Here is a 24,253-nt window from a genome sequence, read left to right as displayed (position 1 = left end):
GGTCAGTATAGATGGCCTAATACAATGAGTACCACACACTGCTAGAAGCCGAAATATTTTTTCAGAGCTAGATGCAGAAAAAAATTATTTTTAATTTGCAACCTGGTGGAGGTTAGTATAGATGGACTAATAGACCAAGTCCCACACACTGCTAGAAGCCCAAATATTTTTTCAGAGCTAGATGCAGAAAAAAATTATTTTTAATTTGCAACCTGGTGGAGGTTAGTATAGATGGACTAATAGACCAAGTCCCACACACTGCTAGAAGCCAAAATATTTTTTCAGAGCTAGATGCAGAAAAAAATTATATTGAATTTGCACCCTGATGGAGGTCAGTATAGATGGACTAATTGTTATGATCTGCTACAAGCACTAAGGAAAGACAGGAGATCTGTCCCTACAATGGAACTAAGCTGGATCCCTACGATGTAACGGGGAACCTGATCCTGTGATCAGACCCGCTAAAGTCCTCGGCCAGTCTGAACGAAGATCTATAGATGTGAGGGAAGGGATCCCTACAAGAACTAGAGACTGGGAGAAAGATGGACACCTCCTAGCAGAAATTGTAGCAGAAATAGGACAAACAAACAACATAGAACATAGAGGTCCGAAGACCTAGCAAAACTGACAGAGAAAGGTAACAGAGTACCAAGCTAGCTCAAGAGTAGAAATTACAATGAAGTCCAGCAAGGCCAGGAGGGCGGAGCCGGATTAAATAGGCAAAAATGGTCATGTGACTAGCAAACTAAAAAAAAACTAACAGGAGAGTTCTAACAGTACCCCCTCTTCTAAGAGGATCCCCCGGATCCCCTAGGCCCGGGCTTATCAGGAAACCTCCTATGAAACGCTCTGACAAGTCTGGAAGCAGAAACATCATCCGCCCTCACCCATGAGTTATCCTCGGGTCCGAAACCCTTCCAAGCGACGAGATACTGCAAACTCCCTCTATACCATCTAGAATTTAGGATGCGGGAAATTTCATATTCCCCGTCCTCCACCACCGGAGGAACAGTGGCAGAGGCATCACCATCCGATACATCAGCTCTTTTCAACAGAGAAACATGAAATACCGGATTAATCTTCCAGGAGGTAGGAACCTCCAACCTAACAGCAGATTGGTTAACTATCTGAAGCACCTTAAAGGGCCCTACGAACTTGGGACCCAATTTTTTAGAAGGAATTCTCAATCGCAGATTCTTAGAGGACAACCAAACCATGTCACCAACAGCAAACAAAACCTCTTGCCATTTCCTATCAAAGTACCTCTTAGATTTTTTGTTAGCCTCCTGAAGATTACTATGCACATCCGTCCAAACTCTCTCCAAATCACCAGAAAAACTCTCCTCCTCAGGCACAGCCGATACCAATTTGGAGAATGACCCAAAAGACGGATGTCTCCCAGAACAACAAAAAAAAGGCGAACACCCAGCAGAAGAGGATGTATGGTTGTTAAGAGCAAATTCAGCAAGCGGAAGAAACTCAGACCACCCCTCTTAATTGTCTGCCACAAAACAACGCAAGAACTGCTCAACATCCTGGTTCTTCCTTTCTGTCTGGCCATTGGACTCAGGATGATATCCGGATGAAAACGACAAATGAACTCCCAACCTGTTACAAAAGGCACGCCAAAAACGAGCCACGAACTGAGGTCCCCTATCAGAAACAATGTCAGTAGGAACGCCATGTAGTCTGACAATTTCCTTGACAAAGGCCTTAGCGAGTGTCTTAGCGCAGGGCAGTTTGATGAAGGGAACCAAGTGACACATCTTGCTAAAACGGTCCATGACCACCCAGATGACAGTGAAACCCTCAGAGGGGGGAAGGTCAGTAATAAAGATCATAGCCAGATGTGTCCAAGGTGCACTAGGAACCTCCAGAGGGCAAAGCAGCCCCGCAGCAGGAGCATGCGAAGACTTAGATCTAGCACACACAGAACATTGACGCACCCACTTAATGACTTCCTTCTGCCATCCAGGCCACGAAAAACTGCGACCCACAAGTCTCTTGGTTTCAGAAATTCCTGGATGACCTGCCAACCGAGACTCATGACACTCAACAAACAAATCTCTCCTAAAGGTCTAGGCACAAACAACCTCCCATGGGGAGTGTTAGATGGGGCATTCTCCTGAGCTTTAAGAATCTCATCCTCCAAAACGGAGTCCAAAGCAGCAATCACAACACCTTCTTGTAAAATGCTCTCCTCCTCCTCCTCAGCACCGACCATGGGAGAAAAGCTGCGAGACAAAGCATCAGCTTTAACATTCTTGGTACCCGGGTTGTAAGTAATGGAAAAATTAAACCGCGAGAAAAAAAGTGCCCACCTAGCCTGACGGGCATTCAAGCGCTTGGCAGCATCAAGATAGATCAGATTTTTATGATCAGTGAAAACCTGAATGGGAAATTCAGCACCTTCCAAGAGATGACGCCAGTGTTCAAATGCGAGTTTAATCGCCAGCAATTCCCGATTACCAATATCGTAATTAAGTTCAGTCTCAGAAAATTTTTTTGAAAAAAAGGCACAGGGATGTACTCCATCCTTGTTTTCCTGAGACAACACCGCATCGACCCCCACAGAAGAAGCATCAACCTCAGCCAAAAACGGCTTAGTCAAATCAGGCTGCATAAGGATGGGAGCAGAGGTGAACCTCTCCTTTAGAAACACAAAAGCTTCAATGGCCTCAGAAGTCCACTGAACCGCATTAGCACCTTTCCTGGTGAGATCAGTCAGTGGTTTGACAATAATAGAAATTTTTTTTATGAATTTTCTGTAATAATTGGCGAAACCCAAAAACCTCTGTATCGATTTCAAACCAATAGGCCTAGGCCATTCCTGCACAGCTTGAACTTTAACCGGATTCATCTCAAAACCTTCACTGGAGATAATGTAGCCCAAAAAACTAATTCTCTGTACAGCGAACTCACATTTCTCTAGCTTAGCAAAAAGCGAATTGTCCATTAATAACTGTAAAACCTCACGTACGCTCTGCCAATGAGACTCCAGATCCGGCGAATAAATCAAAATGTCATCCAAATACACAACCACATTTTTGCTGATCAAAGGTCTAAGGATGTCATTAATAAGATTCTGAAAAAATGCTGGAGCATTGGTAAGACCAAAAGGCATAACCAGATTCTCAAAATGACCCACAGGAGTGTTAAAAGCAGTCTTCCAGTCATCACCCTCCTTCATGCGCAACAAATTGTATGCCCCCCGGAGATCAATTTTAGAGAACCACTTGGCCCCCACTAACTGGTTAAACAAATCAGGAATCAATGGCAGTGGGTAGGGATTGCGTACAGTAATTTTATTAATCTCACGAAAGTCCAGACAAGGAAGTAAACCGTCGTCCTTTTTTTTTAACAAAAAAAAATCCAACAGCCACAGGAGACTTGGAAGGCCTAATGTGACCGGTGGCCAAGCTTGTCTGTATGTATTCCTCCAAAGCCTTTCTCTCAGGAATAGTAAGATTAAATAAACGACTTTTAGGAAGAGTCGCTCCAGGGACAAATTCAATGGTACAATCATAGTCTCTATGGGGAGGCAAAATTTGCAATTCCTTCTCAGAAAAAACTTTCCAAAAATCCTGAATAGGTACAGGTAATTCCCCTTTATCCACAGCAGCAATGCGCCCGTTACAACACTTGTCATAACACTTAGGGCTCCAGGACTTAATTTCATTGGTAGACCAATCCAGTACAGGATTGTGCAATTTTAACCAGGGTAACCCCAACACTACTGGAGAAGGCAAATTATTTAATACTACCAAATCCAAATTCTCTTGGTGAATACCATTAATAGTGAGGGGAAATTCACAGACCTTGTGAGTAACACTCTTTAAGGGAGAGCCATCGACAGAAACCACAGCAATAGGGGATGACAAAGGTTTGGGTTTTAATTTAAGTTTTTCCAGGAATCCCCCATCAATCACATTCAGAGTAGAACCACAATCCACAAATACCCGAAATTCAATTAATTCTTCTTGAGCAGTGATAGTAGCAGAAAGAAGTACACCCTTAGTATTTAAACAGGCTATACGAGCGTAACTGACCTTTTTTTTTTTCTTTGTTCATACGAAGCACACAGTTCTTAATGAAATGATCAGATTTTCCGCAATAAAAGCACAAACCTTCAGAAAATCTGCGGTCTTTTTCCTGAGAGCGGGGTGACATCGCCCCAATCTCCATCGGCTCACCAATGTCAGTACAGACCCTCTCAAGACTCGGAGCTGACATGGCAGAGGATTTACTCTTATTAACCCTAGCACGCAGTCTCCTGTCCACCCGTATAGCTAATTGCATTGCCTCCTGCAAGTTTCCAGGTGAAGGATAAGCAATCAGCAGATCCTTAACCCTTTCACCTAGCCCCGCAAGAAATGAGCTTTTCAAAGCTGAATCGTTCCACTCCACCTGAGCAGACCACCGACGGAAGTGAGTACAATAATTTTCCACATTACCTGATCCCTGTCTCAAACGTCTTAATTCAGACTCAGCAGATGAGACACGATCAGGATCATCATACAACAACCCCAAAGCAGAAAAAAAACTATCCACTGATCTAAAGCACGGATCACTAAGTTGGATAGAAAAGGCCCATCCCTGAGGTTCTTTGCGCAAAAGTGACATTATGAACCCTATGCGCTGTGATTCATCACCAGAGGATCTGGGTCTTAAACGAAAATACAATAAACAAGCATTTTTAAAGTAAAAAAATCTTGTTGTTCACCAAAAAATAGATCAGGCAGACGTACCTTTGGCTCTACAAAATGTGCTCCAAGGCAGCTACTCATGTGTTGTTGGAGCTCGGCCACCTCCAGAGAGAGTCCCTGCAGGCGTTGAGCCAAATCCTGAACCGAGACCATGATGGAAACTGGGGGCCTTTCCTTAGAGAAATTTTTTTGGGCTGGACTTACTGTTATGATCTGCTACAAGCACTAAGGAAAGACAGGAGATCTGTCCCTACAATAGAACTAAGCTGGATCCCTACGATGTAACGGGGAACCTGATCCTGCGATCAGACCCGCTAAAGTCCTCGGCTAGTCTGAACCAAGACCTATAGATGTGAGGGAAGGGATCCCTACAAGAACTAGGGACTGGGAGAAAGATGGACACCTCCTAGCAGAAATTGTAGCAGAAATAGGACAAACAAACAACATAGAACATAGAGGTCCGAAGACCTAGCAAAACTGACAGAGAAAGGTAACAGAGTACCAAGCTAGCTCAAGAGTAGAAATTACAATGAAGTCCAGCAAGGCCAGGAGGGTGGAGCCGGATTAAATAGGCAAAAATGGTCATGTCACCAGCAAACTAGAAAAAACCTAACAGGAGAGTTCTAACACTAATAGAACAAGTCCCACACACTGCTAGAATCTGAAATATTTTTTCAGAGCTAGATGCAGAAAAAAATTATATTGAATTTGCACCCTGATGGAGGTCAGTATAGATGGACTAATAGACTAAGTCCCACACACTGCTAGATGCCGAAATATTTTTTCAAAGCTAGATGCAGAAAAAAATTATATTGAATTTGCACCCTGATGGAGGTCAGTATAGATGGACTAATAGACCAAGTCCCACACACTGCTAGAAGCCCAAATATTTTTTCAGAGCTAGATGCAGATAAAAATTATATTTAATTTGCAAGCTGGTGGAGGTCAGTATAGATGGACTAATAGACCAAGTCCCACAAACTGCTAGAAGCCCAAATATTTTTTCAGAGCTAGATGCAGATAAAAATTATATTCAATTTGCAACCTGATGGAGGTCAGTATAGATGGACTAATAGAACAACTCCCACACACTGCTAGAAGCCCAAATATTTTTTCAGAGCTAGATGCAGAAAAAAATTATATTGAATTTGCAACCTGATGGAGGTCAGTATAGATGGACTAATAGACTAAGTCCCACACACTGCTAGAAGCCCAAATATTTTTTCAGAGCTAGATGCAGATAAAAAATATTTTTAATTTGCAACCTGGTGGAGGTTAGTAAAGATGGACTAATAGACCAAGTCCCACACAGTGCTAGAAGCCCAAATATTTTTTCAGAGCTAGATGCAGAAAAAAATTATATTGAATTTGCAACCTGGTGGAGGTTAGTATAGATGGACTAATAGAATGATGCTATGCCCAAAAGGTTTTACTTCACTAGGTGCATTAAAAAATTGGTATTTTATACACAGGTGGTGTAGCTTGCAACACAGATAGGCTACTCCACTGACTAACACACTCTGCAATAGGCCAGAAAGGATTTGCTTTGCTAGATTTAGCAAAATGCTGTGAAAAAAACTTGCACAGTACTGGCACACACCTGACTGGCAAAAACTGATAGGAACTGATGTAACTTAGTCCTGAAAAGGACTGCAATTACAATTAGTCTTTACTCCCAACCTATCTATTTAAGAGCACAGACCTGCCTGATAAAAGTCGTAGGAAATGCTGTAACCTAGTCCTTAAAAGGACTGCAATCAAAACTATTCCCTACTCCCAAGCTATCTGTAGATTTGTGCGAAAATTGGCTTGAAATTAACAAGGTTTAGCGCACACAGCAACAGCTGTGCCGTCTAACACGCAGCTGCAGCAGTGAGAAAATGGTGGCGACGGGGAAAATGGCTGGGTCTTATAGGGCAAGGACATGTGACATACACTGCCAATGACACATGCCCTTGCTTGTGTGAAAAAAAGCAGTTCGATCAATGTGTGCTCTGCTGATAGGCTGACAGATTGCACCTCCCTACTGTAAATGCGGGAAAGAGAAAAAAAAATGGAGATCTTCATTATTCCTGCAGAGATCCATCCCCTGCCCCTCCCCCCGCCCCGCTGTACACTCAAACTGCGTATTAACATTAATTTTCAGCATTACTGAGAAAAAATTCAATTGCAAAAAGAACTTCGGCACTCCATACATGAATATATAAGATATATTGTATCTAGACTAATGTCACTTTGAAAAATGAAGGTTTTTTGCGCATAATTTGGCCAATTTATGTGTGCCCATCAACCACGACAAGGTCACCTTCGTATGATGGGAAACTACGCTACGCTACCACTGGATATGCCACTCTTGGGCTGTAAGCCTGTATGGACAATATGTCTCTGCTTGGGCTTTTAACCTACAATGTATGGGCTGGTAGAGCTAGTTAAAACCACCTGTGACTGAATGGGAGGGACACATGGTCAGAAAAAAGGCTGTCAAACTTCTAATAGTGTGAACACGTACCTGCTGCAATGCTCCAGGAGCGGGATCCCAAAAATGATTAATAGAAAAAAGAGAGGGGTCGCTCACTGGTCTATTCGGGTGCTCTGAAGAAAAGAGTAATCTCAATTGCAAAAAGAACTTCGGCACTCCATACATGAATATATAAGAAATATTGTATCTAGACTAATGTCACTTTGAAAAATGAAGGTTTTTTGCGCATAATTTGGCCAATTTATGTGTGCCCATCAACCACGACAAGGTCACCTTCGTATGATGGGAAACTACGCTACGCTACCACTGGATATGCCACTCTTGGGCTGTAAGCCTGTATGGACAATATGTCTCTGCTTGGGCTTTTAATCTACAATGTATGGGCTGGTAGAGCTAGTTAAAACCACCTGTGACTGAATGGGAGGGACACATGGTCAGAAAAAAGGCTGTCAAACTTCTAATAGTGTGAACACGTACCTGCTGCAATGCTCCAGGAGCGGGATCCCAAGAATGATTAATAGAAAAAAGAGAGGGGTCGCTCACTGGTCTATTCGGGTGCTCTGAAGAAAAGAGTAATCTCAATTGCAAAAAGAACTTCGGCACTCCATACATGAATATATAAGAAATATTGTATCTAGACTAATGTCACTTTGAAAAATGAAGGTTTTTTGCGCATAATTTGGCCAATTTATGTGTGCCCATCAACCACGACAAGGTCACCTTCGTATGATGGGAAACTACGCTACGCTACCACTGGATATGCCACTCTTGGGCTGTAAGCCTGTATGGACAATATGTCTCTGCTTGGGCTTTTAACCTACAATGTATGGGCTGGTAGAGCTAGTTAAAACCACCTGTGACTGAATGGGAGGGACACATGGTCAGAAAAAAGGCTGTCAAACTTCTAATAGTGTGAACACGTACCTGCTGCAATGCTCCAGGAGCGGGATCCCAAAAATGATTAATAGAAAAAAGAGAGGGGTCGCTCACTGGTCTATTCGGGTGCTCCGAAGAAAAGAGTAATCTCAATTGCAAAAAGAACTTCGGCACTCCATACATGAATATATAAGAAATATTGTATCTAGACTAATGTCACTTTGAAAAATGAAGGTTTTTTGCGCATAATTTGGCCAATTTATGTGTGTCCATCAACCACGACAAGGTCACCTTCGTATGATGGGAAACTACGCTACGCTACCACTGGATATGCCACTCTTGGGCTGTAAGCCTGTATGGACAATATGTCTCTGCTTGGGCTTTTAACCTACAATGTATGGGCTGGTAGAGCTAGTTAAAACCACCTGTGACTGAATGGAAGGGACACATGGTCAGAAAAAAGGCTGTCAAACTTCTAATAGTGTGAACACGTACCTGCTGCAATGCTCCAGGAGCGGGATCCCAAAAATGATTAATAGAAAAAAGAGAGGGATCGCTCACTGGTCTATTCGGGTGCTCTGAAGAAAAGAGTAATCTCAATTGCAAACTGCGCCCTCCACCACTCTTCCAAGGGGCATTAAAACCATCTTGTTAAGCTTCAGTGACCTCCACGTTTCTTCCACGGGGCATTTATTTTGTCTTTTTATTCCACTGCGACCTCCACCACTCTTCCAAGAGGCATTAAAACCATCTTCTTAAGCTACTGTGACATCCACGTCTCTTCCACAGGGCATTGATATTGTCTCTTTATTCCACTGCGACCTCCACCACTCTTCCAAGGGGCATTGATATTATTTTTTATTCCACTGCGACCACCACCACTCTTCCACAGGGCATTAAATCTGTTTGTTAAACGACTGTGACCTCCACGTCTCTTCCACTGGGCATTGATATTGTCTTTTTAATAAACTGCGACCTCCACCACTCTTCCAAGGGGCATTGATTTTGTCTTTTAATTCCACTGCGACCTCCACCACTCTTCCAAGGGGAATTTATATTGTCTTTGTATTCCACTGCGACCTCCACCGCTCTTCCAAGGGGCATTAAAACCGTCTTGTAAAGCTACTGTGATCTCCAAGTCTCTTCCATGGGGCATTGATATTGTCTTTTTATTCCACTGTAACCTCCAGCACTCTACCAAGGCGCATTAAAACCGTCTTTTTAAGCTACTGTGACCTCCACGTCTCTTTCAAGGGGAATTAAAACCGTCTTGTTGAACCACTCTGAACTCCACAGCTCTTCCAAGGGGCATTAAAACCGTCTTGTTAAGCTACTGTGATCTCCATGTCTCTTCCCCGGAGCATTGATATTGTCTTTTTATTCCACTGCGACCTCCACCACTCTTGCAAGGGGCATTAAAACCGTCTTGTTAAGCTACTATGACCTCAAGGTCTCTTCCACGGGCAATGATATTGTCTTTTTATTCCACTGCGACAGCCACCACTCTTCCAAGGGGCAATAAAACCGTCTTGTTAAGCTGCTGTGACCTCCACGTCTCTTCCACGGTGCATTGATATTGTCATTTTATTCCACTGCGACCTCCACCACTCTTCCAAGGGGCATTGATATTGTCTTTTTATTCCACTGTAACCTCCACCACTTTTCCAAGGGGCATTAAAACCGTCTTTTTAAGCTACTCTGATCTCCACGTCTCTTCCAAAGGGCATTAAAACCAACTTGTTAAAGCACTCTGAACTCCACAGATCTTCCACGGGGCATTAGAACCGCATTTTAAGCTACTGTGTCCTCCACATCTCTTCCACGGGGCATTAATATTGTCTTTTTATTCCACAGCGACCTCCACCACTCTTCCAAGGGGCATTAAATCCATCTTGTTAAGCTACTGTGACCTCCACATCTCTTCCACAGGGCACTGATATTGTCTTTTTATTCCACAGCAACCTCCACCACTCTTCCAATGGGCATTAAAACCGCATTGTTAAGCTACTGTGTCCTCCACGTCTCTTCCACTGGGCATTTATGTTTTCTTTTTATTCCACTGCGACCTCCACCACTGTTCCAAGAGGCATTAAAACCGTCTTGTTAAGCTACTCTGACCTCCAGGTCTCTTCCATGGGGACATTGATATTGTCTTTTTATTCCACTACGACCTCCACCACTCTTCCAAGGGGCATTGATATTGTCTTTTTATTCCACTGCAATCTCCACCACTCTTCCAAGGGGCATTAAAACCATCTTGTTAAGCTGCTCTGACCTCCATGTCTCTTCCACGGAGACATTGATATTGTCTTTTTATTCCACTGTAACCTCCACCACTCTTCCAAGGGACATTAAAACTGAATTGTTAAACCACTCTGAACTCCACAGCTCTTCCAATGGGCATTAAAATAGTCTTGTTAAGTTACTGTGACATCCATGTCTCTTCCACGGGCATTCATATATTTTTTTTATTCCACTGCAACCTCCACTACTCTTTCAAGGGGCATTTAAACCGTCTTGTTAAGCTACTGTGACCTACACTTCTCTTCTACGCGGCATTGATATTGTCTTTTTATTCCACTGCGACCTCCATCACACTTCCAATGGGCATTAAAACCACATTGTTAAGCTACTGTGTCCTCCACGTCTCTTCCACTGGGCATTGATAATGTCTTTTTATTCCACTGCGACCTCCACCACTGTTCCAAGGGGCATTAAAACCGTCTTGTTAAGCTACTCTGACCGCCACGTCTCTTCCACGGGGACATTCATATTGTCTTTTTATTCCACTGTAACCTCCACCACTCTTCCAAGGGGCATTAAAACCATCTTGTTAAGTTACTGTGACCTCCACGTCTATTCCAAGGGGCATTAAAAAAGAACTGTTAAACCACTCTGAACTCCACAGCTCTTCCAATGGGCATTAAAACATTATTGCTAAGTTACTGTGACCTCCATGTCTCTTCCACGGGCATTGATATATATTTTTTTTTATTCCACTGCAACCTCCACCACTCTTTCAAGGGGCATTTAAACAGTCTTGTTAAGCTACTGTGACCTCCACGTTTCTTCCACGGGGCATTTATTTTGTCTTTTTATTCCACTGCGACCTCCACCACTCTTCCAAGGGGCATTAAAACCATCTTGTTAAGCTACTGTGACTTCCACGTCTCTTCCACGGGGCATTGATATTGTCTCTTTATTCCACTGCGACCTCCACCACTCTTCCTAGGGGCATTAAAACCGTCTTGTTAAGTTACTATGACCTCAAGGTCTCTTCCACGGGCAATGATAATGTCTTTTTATTCCACTGCAACCTCCACCACTCTTCTAAGGGGCAATAAAACTGTCTTGTTAAGCTACTGTGACCTCCACGTCTCTTCCACGGGGCATTGATATTGTCATTTTATGCCACTACGACCTCCACCGCTCTTCCACGGGGCATTGATATTGTCGATTTATTCCACTGCGACCTCCACCACACTTCCAAGGGGCATTAAAACCATCTTGCTAAGCTACTTTGACCTCCACGTCTCTTCCACGGGGCAATGATATTGTCATTTTATTCCACTGTGACCTCCACCACTCTTCCACGGGGCATTGATATTGTCGTTTTATTCCACAGCGACCTCCACCACACTTCCAAGGGGCATTAAAACCGTCTTTTTAAGCTACTGTGACCTCCATGTCTCTTCCAAAGGGCTTTAAAACCATCTTGTTAAAGCACTCTGAACTCCACAGATCTTTCAAGGGGCATTAAAAACGCATTTTAAGCTACTGTGTCCTCCACATCTCTTCCACGGGGCATTAATATTGTCTTTTTATTCCACAGTGACCTCCACCACTCTTCCAAGGGGCATTAAAACCATCTTGTTAAGCTACTGTGACCTCCACGTCTCTTGCACCGGGCATTGATATTGTCTTTTTATTCCACAGCGACCTCCACCACTCTTCCAATGGGCATTAAAACCGCATTGTTAAGCTACTGTGTCCTCCACGTCTCTTCCACTGGGCATTTATATTTTCTTTTTATTCCACTGCGACCTCCACCACTGTTCCAAGGGGCATTAAAACCATCTTGTTAAGCTACTCTGACCTCCACGTCTCTTCCACGGGCATTGATAATTTCTTTTTATTCCACTGCAACCTCCACCACTCTTCCAAGGGGCATTAAAACTGTATTGTTAAGCTCCTGTGACCTCCACGTCTCTTCCACTGTGCATTGATATTTTCTTTTTATTCCACTATATCCTCCACCACTCTTCCAATGGACATTAAAACCGTCTTGTAAAGATACTGTGACCTCAACGTCTCTTCCACGGGGCAATGAAATTGTCTTTTTATTCCACTGCGACCTCCATCTCTCTTCAAAGGGGCATTAAAACTGTATTGTTAAGCTCCTTTGACCTCCACGTCTCTTCCACGGGGGCATTGATATTGTCATTTTATTCCATTGCGACCTCCACCATTCTTCCAAGTGGCTTTGATATTGTCTTTTTATTTCAATGCGACCTCCATGACTCTTCCAAGGGGCATTGAAACCGTCTTGTTAATCTACTGTGATCTCCAAGTCCCTTCCACGGGGCATTGATATTGTCTTTTTATTCCACTACGACCTCCACCACTCTTCCAGTGGGCATTAAAACCGTCTTGTTAAGCTTCTCTGACCTCCATGTCTCTTCCACGGGGCATTGATATTGTCTTTTTATTCCACTGTGAACTCCACCACATTTCCAAGGGGCATTGATATTGTTTTTTTATTCCACTGCGACCTCCACCACTATTCCAAGGGGCATTTAAATTGTCTTGTTTAGCTAATGTTATCTCCAAGTCTCTTCCACGGGGCATTGATATTGTCTTTTTATTCCACTGTGACCTCCACCACTATTCCAAGGGGCATTAAAACCATCTTGTTAAGCTACTGTGACCTCTACGTCTTTTCCACGGGGCATTGATATTGTCTTTTATTGCACTGCCACCTTCACCACTCTTCCAAGAGGCATTAAAACAGTCTTATTAAGCTACTGTGACCTCCACGTCTCTCCACGGGGCACTGATAATGTCTTTTCCTTCCAATGTAACCTCCACCACTTTTCCAAGGGGCACAAAAACCGTCTTGTTAAGCTACTGTGACCTCCACATCTCTTCCAAGGGACATTAAAACCATCTTTTTAGACCTCTCTGAACTTCACAGCTCTTCCAAGGGGCATTAAAGTCATCTTGTTAAGCTACTGTGACCTCCACGTCTCTTTCACAGGGCATTGATATTGTCTTTTTATTCCACTGCGACCTCCACCACTCCTCCAAGGGGCATTGATATTTTCTTTTTTTTCCACTTCAACCTCCACCACTCTAACAAGGGGCAATAAAACCGTCTTGTTAAGCTACTGTGACCTCCACGTCTCTTCCACAAGGCATTGATATTGTCTTTATATTCCACTGTAACCTCCACCACTTTTCCAAGGGGCATTAAAACCGTCTTGTTAAGCTACAATGACCTTCACGTCTCTTCCAAGGGGCATTAAATCTGTCTTGTTAAACCACTCTGAACTCCACAGCTCTGCCAAGGGGCATAAAAACCATCTGGTTAACCTAATGTGACCTCCACGTCTATTCCACGGGGCATTGATATTGTCTTTTTATTCCACTGCGTACCTCCACCTCTTTTCCAAGGGGCATTAAAACCGTCTTGTCACGCTAATGTGACCTCCACGTCTCTTACACTGGGCATTGATATTGTCTTTATATTCCACTGTAACCTCCACCACTCTTCCAAGGGGCATTAAAACCATCTTGTTAAGCTACTGTGACCTCCACGTCTCTTCCACTGGGCATTGATATTGTCTTTTTATTCCACAGCGACCTCCACCACTCTTCCAATGGGCATTAAAACCGCATTGTTAAGCTACTGTGTCCTCCACGTCTCTTCCATTGGGCATTTATATTTTCTTTTTATTCCACTGCGACCTCCACCACTGTTCCAAGGGGCATTAAAACCGTCTTGTTAAGCTACTCTGACCTCCACGTCTCTTCCACGGGCATTGATATTTTCTTTTTATTCCACTGCAACCTCCACCACTCTTCCAAGGGGCATTAAAACTGTATTGTTAAGCTCCTGTGACCTCCACGTCTCTTCCACTGGGCATTGATATTTTCTTTTTATTCCACTATATCCTCCATCACTCTTCCAATGGACATTAAAACCGTCTTGTAAAGGTACTGTGACCTCAACATCTCTTCCACCGGGCAATGAAATTGTCTTTTTATTCCACTGCGACCTCCATCGCTCTTCAAAGGGACATTAAAACTGTATTGTTAAGCTCCTGTGACCTCCACGTCTCTTCCACGGGGCATTGATATTTTCTTTTTATTCCACTATATCCTCCACCACTCTTCCAATGGACATTAAAGCCTTCTTGTAAAGGCACTGTGACCTCAACATCTCTTCCACGGGGCAACGAAATTGTCTTTTTATTCCACTGCGACCTCCATCCCTCTTCAAAGGGGCATTAAAACCGTATTGTTAAGCTGCTGTGACCACCACATCTCTTCCACGGGGCATTGATATTGTTTTTTTTCCACTGTGATCTCCACCATTCTTCCACAGGGCATTGATATTGTCTTTTTATTTCACTGCGAACTCCACCACATTTCCAAGGGGCATTGATATTGTTTTTTTATTCCACTGCGACCTCCACCACTATTCCAAGGGGCATTAAAACCATCTTGTTAAGCTACTGTGATCTCCAAGTCTCTTCCACGGGGCATTGATATTGTCTTTTTATTCCACTGCGACCTCCACCACTATTCCAAGGGGCATTAAAACCATCTTGTTAAGCTACTGTGACCTCTACGTTTTTTCCACGGGGCATTGATATTGTCTTTTATTGCACTGCGACCTTCACCACTCTTCCAAAAGGCATTAAAACAGTCTTGTTAAGCTACTGTGACCTCCACGTCTCTCCCACGGGGCACTGATAATGTCTTTGTATTCCAATGTAACCTCCACCTCTTTTCCAAGGGACACAAAAACCGTCTTTTTAAGCTACTGTGACCTCCACATCTCTTCCAAGGGACATTAAAACCATCTTTTTAGACCTCTCTGAACTCCACAGCTCTTCCAAGGGGCATTAAAACCATCTTGTTAAGCTACTGTGACCTCCACGTCTCTTTTACTGGCCATTGATATTGTCTTTTTATTACACTGCGACCTCCACCACTCTTCCAAGGGTCATTAACACCATCTTGTTAAGCTTCTCTGACCTCCACGTCTCTTCCACGGGGCATTGATATTGTCTTTTTATTCCACTGCGAACTCCACCACATTTCCAAGGGGCATTGATATTGTTTTTCTATTCCACTGCGACCTCCACCACTCTTCCAAGTGGCATTAAAATTGTCTTGTTAAGCTACTGTGACCTCTACGTCTCTTCCTCGGGGCATTTATATTGTCTTTTATTGCACTGCGACCTTCACCACTCTTCCAAGAGACATTAAAACTGTCTTGTTAAGCTACTGTGACCTCCACGTCTCTCCCACGGGGCACTGATAATGTCTTTTTACTCCAATGTAACCTCCACCACTTTTCCAAGGGGCACAAAAACCGTCTTGTTAAGCTTCTGTGACCTCCACATCTCTTCTAAGGGACATTAAAACCATCTTTTTAGACCTCTCTGAACTCCACAGCTCTTGCAAGGGGCATTAAAACCATCTTGTTAAGCTACTGTGACCTCCACGTCTCTTTTCCGGGCCACTGATATTGTCTTTTTATTCCACTGCGACCACCACCACTCTTCCAAAGGGCATTAAAACTGTTTGGTTAAGCTACTGTGACCTCCACGTCTCTTCCACGGGGCATTGATATTGTCTTTTTATTCCACTGCGACTTCCACCACTCTTCCAAGGGGCATTAAAACTGTCTTGTTAATCTACTGTGATCTCCACATCTCTTCCACGGGATATTGATATTGTCTTTTTATTCCACTGCAACCTCCACCAGTCTTCCAAGGGACATTGATATTGTCTTTTTATTCCACTACGACCTTCACCACTCTTCCAACGGGCATTAAAACCATCTTGTTAAACCACTCTGTACTCCACAGCTCTTCCAAGGGGCATTAAAACCATCTTGTTAAGATACTGTGCCCTCCACGTCTCTTCCACGGGGCATTTAAACCGTCTTGTTAAACCACTCTGAACTCCACAGCTCTTACAAGGGGCATTAATATCATCTTTTTAAGCTACTGTGATCTCCACGTCTCTTCCACGGGGCATTGATATTGTCTTTTTATTCCACTGTAACCTCCACCACTCTTCCAAGGGGCATTAAAACCATCTTGTTAAGCTACTGTGACTTTCACATTTCTTCCAAGGGGCATTAAAACCGTCTTGTTAAACCACTCCGAACTCCACAGTTCTGCCAAGGGGCATTAAAACCGTCTTGATAATCTACTGTGACCTCCACCTCTCTTCCACGCGGCAATGATATTGTCTTTTTATTTAACTGTGACTTCCACCACTCTTACAAGTGGGCAATAAAACCGTCTTGTTAAGCTACTGTGACCTCCACGTCTCTTCCACGGGGCATTGATATTGTCTTCTTATTCCACTGTAAACTCCACGACTCTTCCAAAGGGCTTTAAAACCGTCTTGTTACGCTACCATGACCTTCATGTCTCTTTCACGGGGCATTGATACTGTGTTTTTATTCCACTGCGACCTCCACTACTCCTCCAAGGGTGATTGCTAGTTTCTTTTTTTTCCATTGCGACCTCCACTACTCTTCCAAGGGGCAAAAAAAACATCTTGCTAAGCTACTGTGACCTCCACGTCTATTCCACAGGGCATTGATATTGTCTTTTTATTCCATTGTATCCTCCACCACTCTTCCAAGGGGCATTAAAACCGTCTTGTTAAGCTACAGTTACCTTCACATCTCTTCCAAGGGGCATTAAAACCGTCTTGTTAAGCCACTCTGAACACCACAGCTCTGCCCTCTGCCAAGGGGCATTAAAATTATCTGGTTAACCTAATGTGACCACCACGCCTCTTCCACTGGGCATTGATATAGTGTTTTTATTCCACTGTAACCTCCACCACTCTTCCAAGGGGCATTAAAATCGTCTTGTAAAGCTAATATGACCTTCACATCTCTTCCAAGGGACATTAAAATCGTCTTGTTAAACCACTCTGAACTCCACAGCTCTGCCAAGGTGCATTAAAACCGTCTTGATAATCTACTGTGACCTGAATGTCTCTTCCACACGGCAATGATATTGTCTTTTTATTCCACTGCGATCACAACCACTCTTCCAAGGTGCAATAAAACTGTCTTGTTAAGCCACTGTGACCTCCACGTCTCTTCCACGGGGCATTGATATTGTCTTTTTATTCCGCTGTAACCTCCACCACTCTTCCAAGGGGAATTAAAACCGTCTTGTTAAGCTACGGTGACCTTCACGTCTCATCCACTGGGCATTGATATTGTCTTTTTATTCCACTGCGACCTCCATCACTCTTCCAAGGGGCATTGATATTGTCATTTTATTATACTGCGAACCACCATCACTCTTCCAAGAGGCATTAAAATCGTCTTGTTACGCTACTGTGACCTCCTCTTCTCTTCCACTGGGCATTAATATTGTCTTTATATTCCACTGTAACCTCCACCACTCTTCCAAGGGGCATTAAACCTTCTTGTTAAGCTACTGTGACCTCCACGTCTCTTCCAAGGGGAATTAAAACCGTCTTGTTAAACCACTCTGAACTCCACAGCTCTTCCAAGGGGCATTAAAACCTTCTTATTAAGCTACTTTGACCTCCACGTCTCTTTTACGGGGAATTGATATTGTCTTTATATTCCACTGTAACCTCCACCACTCTTCCAAGGGGCATTAAACCTTCTTGTTAAGCTACTGTGATCTCCACGTCTCTTCCACGGGGTATTGATATTGTCTTTTTATTTCACTGTGACCTCCACCAATCTTCCAAGGGGCATTGATAATGTCTTTTTATTCCACTAAGACCTCCACCACTCTTCCAAGGGGCATTAAAACCATCTTGTTAAGCTACTGTGACCTTCACCTCTTTTCCAAGGGGCATTAAAACCGTCTTGTTAAACCACTCTGAACTCCACAGTTCTGCCAAGGGGCATTAAATCCGTCTTGATAATCTACTGTGACCTCCACGTCTCTTCCACGCGGCAATGATATTGTATTTTTATTCCACTGCTACGTCCACCACTCTTACAAGGTGGAAATAAATCCGTCTTTTTAAGCTCCTGTGACCTCCATGTCTCTTCCATGGGGCACTGATAATGTCTTTTTATTCCAATGTAACCTCCACCACTTTTCCAAGGGGCAGAAAAACCGTCTTGTTAAGCTACTGTGACCTCCATGTCTCTTCCAAGGGACATTAAAACCATCTTTTTAAACCTCTCTGAACACAACAGCTCTTCCAAGGGGCATTAAAACCGTCTTATTATGCTACTGTTACCTTCATGTCTCTTCCACGGGAAATTGATATTGTCTTTTCATTCCACTGCGTCCTCCACCACTCTTCCAAGCGGCATTAAATTTGTCTTGTTAAGTTACTGTGACCTCCACGTCTCTTCCACGGGGCATGGATATTGTCTTTTTATTCCACTGTGACCTCCACAACTCTTCCAAGAGGCATTAAAACCATCATGTTAAGCTACTGTGACCTCCACTTCTCTGCGAAGGGGCATTAAAACTTTCTTGTTAAACCACTCTGTACTCCACCACATTTCCAAGGGGCATTACAACCGTCTTGTTAAGCTACTGTGACCTCCACGTCTTTTCCACGGGGCATTAATATTGTCTTTTTATTCCACTGCAACCTCCACCACTCTCCCAAGGGGCATTAAAACCGTCTTGTTAAGCTATTGTGACCTCCAAGTCTTTTCCACGGGGCATTGATATTGTCTTTTTATTCCACTGCGACCTCCACCACTCTTTCAAAGGGCATTAAAACTGTTTTGTTAAGCTACTGTGACCTCCACGTCTCTTCAACTGAGCATTGATATTGTCTTTTTTTTCCACTGCGACCTCCACCACTCTTCCAAGGGGCATTAAAACCGTCTTGTTAACCTACTGTGACATCCATGTCTCCTCCAAGGGGCATTAACACCGTCTTGTTAAACCACTCTGAATTCCACAGCTCTTCCAACGGGCTGTAAAACCATGTTATTAAGCTACTTTGACCTCGATGTCTCTTCCACGGGGCAATGATAATGTCTTTTTATTCCTCTTCGACCTCCATCACTCTTCAAAGGGGCATTAAAACCGTATTGTTAAGGTGCTGTGACCACCACGTCTCTTCCACGGGGCATTGATATTGTCTTTTTTCCACTGTGATCTCCACCACTCTTCCAAGGGGCATTGATATTATCTTTATATTCCATTTCAATCTCCACCACTCTTCCAAGGGACATTGAAACCGTCTTGTTAAGCTACTGTGATCTCCACGTCTCTTCCACGGGGCATTGATATTGTCTTTTTATTCCACTGTAACCTCCACCACTCTTCCAAGGGGCATTAAAACCATTTTGTAAAGCTACTGTGACCTCCATGTCTCTTCCACGGGGCATTGATATTGTCTTTTTATTCCACTGCTACATCCACCACTCTTCCAAGTGGCATTGATATTTTCTTTTTATTCCACTGCGACCACCACCACTCTTCGAAGGGGCATTAAAACCGTCTTGTTAAGCTACTGTGACCTCCACGTCTCTTCCACGGGGCATTGATATTGTCTTTTTATTCCACTGCGACCTCCACCACTCTTCCAAGGGGCATTAAAACCGCCTTGTTAAGCTACTGTGGCCTCCACGTCTCATCCAAGGGGCATTGATTTTGTCTTTTTATTCCACTGCTACCTCCATCACTTTTCCAATGGGCATTAAAACCATCTTCTTAAGCTACTGTGACCTCTACGTCTCTTCCATGTGCCATTGATATTGACATTTTATTCCACTGCGACCTCCACCACCCTTCCAAGGGGCATTGATATTGTCTTTTTATTCCACTGCGACCACCACCACTCTTCAAAGGGGCATTAAAACGGTCTTGTTAAGCTACTGTGACATCCACGTCTCTTCCACGGGGCATTGATATTGTCTTTTTTCCACTGTGATCTCCACCACTCTTCCAAGGGGCATTGATATTATCTTTATATTCCACTGCGATCTCCACCACTCTTCCAAGGGACATTGAAACCGTCTTGTTAAGCTACTGTGATCTCCACGTCTCTTCCACGGGGCATTGATATTGTCTTTTTATTCCACTGTAACCTCCACCACTCTTCCAAGGGGCATTAAAACCGTCTTGTAAAGCTACTGTGACCTCCACGTCTCTTCCACTTGGCATTGATAATGTCTTTTAATTCCACTGCGACCTCCACCACTCTTCCAAGGGGCATTGATATTGTCTTTTTATTCCACTGCGACCACCACCACTCTTCGAAGGGGCATTAAAACCGTTTTGTTAAGCTACTGTGACCTCCACGTCTCTTCCACGGGGCATTGATATTTTCTTTTTATTCCACTGCGACCTCCACCTCTCTTCCAAGGGTCATTAGAACCATCTTGTTAAGCTACTGTGGCCTCCACGTCTCATCCAAGGGGCATTGATTTTGTCTTTTTATTCCACTGCTACCTCCACCACTTTTCCAATGGGCATTAAAACCATCTTCTTAACTACTGTGACCTCTACGTCTCTTCCACGGGGCATTGATATTGTCTTTTTATCCCACTGCGACCTACACCACTCTTCCAAGGGGAATTGATATTGACTTTTTATTCCACTTCGACCACCACCACTCTTCGAAGGGGCATGAAAATCGTCTTGTTAAGCTACTGTGACCTCTATGTCTCTTCCACGGGGCATTCATATTGTCTTTTTATTCCACTGTAACCTCCACCACTCTTCCAAGGGGCATTAAAACCGTCTTGTTAAGCTACTCTGACCTAAACGTCTCTTCCACAGGGCATTGATTTTGTCTTTTTATTCCACTGCTACCTCCACCACTCTTCCAAGGGGCATGAAAACCATTTTGTTAAGCTTCTGTGACCTCCATGTCTCTTTCACGGGGAATTGATATTGTCTTTTTAGTCCAATACGACCTCCACCACTCTTCCAAGTGGCATTGATATTGTCTTTTTATTCCACTGCAACCTCCACCACTTTTCTAAGGGCCATTAAAACTATCTTGTTAAACTACTGTGACCTCCACGTCTCTTGCACGGGGCATTGATATTGTCTTTTTATTCCACTGCGAACTCCACCACTCTTCCAAAGGGCTTTAAAACCGTCTTGTTACGCTACTATGACCTTCACGTCTCTTCCACGGGGCATTGATATTGTGTTTTTATTCCACTGCGCCCTCCACCACTCCTCCAAGGGCGAATGATGTTTTCTTTTTTTTCCATTGCGACCTCCACTACTCTTCCAAGGGGTCATGAAAATCGTCTTGTTAAGCTACTGTGACCTCTATGTCTCTTCCACGGGGCATTCATATTGTCTTTTTATTCCACTGTAACCTCCACCACTCTTCCAAGGGGCATTAAAACTGTCTTTTTAAGCTACTGTGATCTTCACGTCTCTTCCAAGGGGCATTAAATCCTTCTTGTTAAACCACTCTGAATGACACAGCTCTGCCAAGGGGCATTAAAAAGTGTCTTGTTAAGCTACTGTGGCCTCCATGTCTCTTCCACAGGGCATTGATATTGTCTTTTTTTTTTCACTGTAGCCTCCAACACTCTTCCAAGAGGCATTAAAACTGTCTTGTTAAGCTACTGCTACCTCCACGTCTCTTCCAAGGGGCATTACAACCATCTTGTTAAACCACTCTGTACTCCACAGCTCTTCCAAGGGGCATTAAAACCATCTTGTTAAGATACTGTGAACTCCACTTCTCTTCCACGGGGCATTAATATTGTCTTTTTTTTCCACAGCGACCCCCACTACTCTTCCAATGGGCATTAAAACCGTCTTGTTAAGCTACTCTGACCTAAACGTCTCTTCCACAGGGCATTGATTTTGTCTTTTTATTCCACTGCTACCTCCACCACTCTTCCAAGGGGCATGAAAACCATTTTGTTAAGCTTCTGTGACCGCCATGTCTCTTTCACGGGGAATTGATATTGTCTTTTTAGTCCAATACGACCTCCACCACTCTTCCAAGTGGCATTGATATTGTCTTTTTATTCCACTGCAACGTCCACCACTTTTCTAAGGGCCATTAAAACTATCTTGTTAAGCTACTGTGACCTCCACGTCTCTTGCACGGGGCATTGATATTGTCTTTTTATTCCACTGCGAACTCCACCACTCTTCCAAAGGACTTTAAAACCGTCTTGTTACGCTACTATGACCTTCACGTCTCTTCAACGGGGCATTGATATTGTGTTTTTATTCCACTGCGCCCTCCACCACTCCTCCAAGGGCGATTGATGTTTTCTTTTTTTTCCATTGCGACCTCCACTACTCTTCCAAGGGGCAAAAAAAACATCTTGCTAAGCTACTGTGACCTCCACGTCTATTCCACGGCGCATTGATATTGTCTTTTTATTCCATTGTATCCTCCACCACTCTTCCAAGGGGCATTAAAACCGTCTTGTTAAGCTACAGTTACCTTCACGTCTCTTCCAAGGGGCATTAAACCGTCTTGCTAAGCCACTCTGAACTCCACAGCTCTGCTCTCTGCCAAGGGGCATTAAAATTATCTGGTTAACCTAATGTGACCTCCACGTCTCTTCCACTGGGCATTGATGTAGTGTTTTTATTACACTGCGACCTTCACCACTCTTCCAAGGGGCAATGAAACCATATTGCTAAGCTACTGTGACCTCCACGTCTCTTCCACGGGGCATTGATATTGTCTTTTTTTTCCACTGCAACCTCCACCAGTCTTCCAAGAGGCATTGATATTGTCTTTTTATTCCACTACGACCTCCACCACTCTTCCAAGGGGCATTAAAACCGTCTTGTTAAACGACTCTGTTCTCCACAGCTCTTCCAAGGGGCATTAAAACCGTCTTGTTAAGATACTGTGCCCTCCATGTCTCTTCCACGGGGCATTGATATTGTCTTTTTATTCCACTGAGACCTTCACCACTGTTCCAAGGAGTATTAAAATCATCTTTTTAAGCTACTGTGACATCCACGTCTCTTCCAAGGGGCATCTAAACTGTCTTGTTTAACCACTCTGAACTCCACTGCTCTTACAAGGGGCATTAAAACCGTCTTATTAGGCTACAGTGACCTCCACATCTCTTCCAAGGGGCATTAAAACCATCTTGTTACACCACTTTGAACTCCAGAGCTCTTCCAAGGGGCTTTAAAACCGTCTTATTAAGCTACTTTGACCTCCACGTCCCTTCCACGGGGCATTGATATTGTCTTTTTCTTCCACTGCGACTTCCACCACTCTTCCAAGGGGCATTAAAACTGTCTTGTTAATCTACTGTGATCTCCACATCTCTTCCACGGGATATTGATATTGTCTTTTTATTCCACTGCAACCTCCACCAGTCTTCCAAGGGGCATTGATATTGTCTTTTTATTCCACTACGACCTCCACCACACTTCCAAGGGGCATTAAAACCATCTAGTTAAACCACTCTGTACTCCACAGCTCTTCCAAGGGGCATTAAAACCATCTTGTTAAGATACTGTGCCCTCCACGTCTCTTCTACGGGGCATTGATATTGTCTTTTTAATCCACTGAGACCTTCACCACTCTTCCAAGGAGTATTAAAATCATCTTTTTAACTACTGTGACATCCACGTCTCTTCCAAGGGGCATTTAAACCATCTTGTTAAACCACTCTGAACTCCACAGCTCTTACAAGGGGCATTAAAACCGTCTTGTTAAGATACTGTGCCCTCCACGTCTCTTCCACAGGGCATTGATATTGTCTTTTTATTCCACTGAGACCTTCACCACTCTTCCAAGGAGTATTAAAATCATCTTTTTAAGCTACTGTGTTCTCCACGTCTCTTCCACGGGGACATTGATATTGTCTTTTTATTCCACTGTAACCTTCACCACTCTTCCAAGGGGCATTAAAACCATCTTGTTAAGCTACTGTGACTTTCACCTTTCTTCCAAGGGGCATTAAAACCGTCTTGTTAAGATACTGTGCCCTCCACGTCCCTTCCAAGGGACATTT

Source organism: Phyllobates terribilis, unplaced genomic scaffold, assembly GCF_046119375.1.
Source record: "Phyllobates terribilis strain yellow unplaced genomic scaffold, ASM4611937v1 Scaffold_68__1_contigs__length_7421828, whole genome shotgun sequence".
Lineage (NCBI taxonomy): Eukaryota > Metazoa > Chordata > Amphibia > Anura > Dendrobatidae > Phyllobates > Phyllobates terribilis.
Note: the sequence above shows the minus strand (reverse complement) of the source record.